Here is a 2,247-nt window from a genome sequence, read left to right as displayed (position 1 = left end):
TTGAAGATGGCCGCAACCTGTCCGACTACAACATCCAGAAGGTGTCAACCCTTCACCTGGTCCTGCATCTGAGGGGCTGCATGCAGATCTTTGTCAAAGACCCTCACTGGAAAGACCTTCACCCTGGAGGTGGAGCCTAGTGACACCATTGAGAATGTGAAGGCCAGTGCTAAAGAAGATCATCCACAGCCCAGCACCATGAAGGCGAGATAACGTTTATCATGTCTGCCGTTTACCTAACACTAAACCAACCAACCCCCACCCCCCACCCATTCTTTCAACATGCAACAGCAGCAAAAGACCTTGGAACCGGGTGACTGTTATGTGTCCAGCTGCGGAGAAGACTGTGAAACTTGAAACAAAGTTTCAAAGTCGGATAGTCACAGAGCCAGCAGCTGTTTGCCACTCTTCTGATCACTTGTTTCTGTCCTTGTTAAATTAAGATTTCCACYACATGGATAAAAGTTGATAAAAGTTAATATTTTTGGGTTTTCAACAATAATTTTTGAATAGATACTTGTGTGTGAATTTAATGAGCCCAGAAACAGCAAGGAGGGGGTCTTGGTTAGCAAATGAGGAGGAAGGACAGGCATTGAAGCAGACACTTTTTAACTTTTATTTCTCTCTTTCAGCTCCTCTTATTTAAATTTATGTTCTTTTATTTACGTTTGGATTTTGTAGACATATTTTTGYTTTTTGAGATAAATAGTTAAAACTTGATCACTGTGGTCCCAAGGAGGTTTTCCATCTGGAAACAGATGAAGAGGGATTTTATTTTATTTTATGAAAACTTAGGTCCTAACCAGTTTGGCAGCCTGGGCGAACATCTTCACCGGTGCCCACCCCCCACTCCCTGAGATAGACATGTCCAGCTATAAAATATAACWTAGATTATTGTGCACCAACACAGACACACTGAAAATTTCTTTGAAAATTAAAGTAAGGTCATTTTGTTTGGTAGATTCATTCTTTGTTGTTTTGGCAATAAATCTTATTGGAAACCCTGTTAATTTTCCTTTTAAATGGTGCCACATGTGTAAGGAACAGGCATCTGTAGGATGAGAAGTAGAGCTGAGTTTGTGGGTTTCACACTTAAAAACTTGCCATACCTTCTCAGTAAAACAGCTTATTTTACTGTTGTTATTGACACTTGTTTTGAGCTTCTGGTACCTCCAGGTGCTGCCAGTCGGGTGCCTGGTAAAATTTATTGACAAGAAGCATTGTTACACACAAGAAACAATCTTTCAAACACTCATTTCCTTACTTTTTGTGCTTAGTTCATGTATAATATYGACACACATATTAAGACACATACATATGCCATGAATTTAAAAGCATAAAACAAAAGTTGCACCAATAGAAGAATAATTAGGAAAATCAGACAATCATTCATATTTCACTGCTCAACTGTCAAAGATTTGAACCTTTTGACAAGACAATTTACACTATTGCACTTCAAAACACACAAACTAAACTCCACACCAACTGAACACTAAAAAATCTGTTATATACAGTTGGCGATATTCACAATATTATTAATGAAATGTGATTTGTTTGGGATGAATGGTGAWTTAGTGAACAATGAAGGTGCTGCCCAGAAAGGGAGACATTAAAAATGTATTTTATGGACAATTAAAAAAACTCCAGACTCCAAGAAACATGGTGATGTGTGTCAATAACACAAATATCTGGAAAACAATTAAGAGCTGAAAACCAACCACTAGTGATGCTGTTTTAGGAGGAAAACACATTCAGATGTTTTATGGTTTCTCAGGGTTTTTTTCCCCATTTCTGTCTTTAGATGGATTTTAAATGTAATGTGTTCTGATTAAGGGCAGGAAAGAACCCAAATCAACCCAATTCAAAASTCCTGAAAATGTCAACAAAGGATGCTGACAGGGCAGCTAATAAAACCTCACATGACGTAGCGAGACAAGACAAGAAACCAAACAGGCTGAGAACAGCACAATGATCCGACAGGGAAGTGAAGACAAGACACAGAATATAAAGGTGAGACTAATGCGCACAAACAGGAAACACCTGGGAGAGAAACAGGAGGAGCAGGTGAGAGTGGGCGGGYCTGGAGCAAAGACAGACWGGAGGAGGTAAACAGATGACAAGACAGAAAASCAGAACAGAACCAAAATACAAGAACACAGATCATGACAGTAATGAATGTGAATTGGGTATGTATGTGTGTGTGTGTGTGTGTGTGTGTGTGTGTGTGTGTGTGTGTGTGTGTGTGTG

The sequence above is a fragment of the Austrofundulus limnaeus genome, unplaced genomic scaffold (assembly GCF_001266775.1).
Source record: "Austrofundulus limnaeus strain Quisiro unplaced genomic scaffold, Austrofundulus_limnaeus-1.0 Scaffold1663, whole genome shotgun sequence".
NCBI lineage: Eukaryota > Metazoa > Chordata > Actinopteri > Cyprinodontiformes > Rivulidae > Austrofundulus > Austrofundulus limnaeus.
This window is presented reverse-complemented; position numbering follows the sequence as displayed.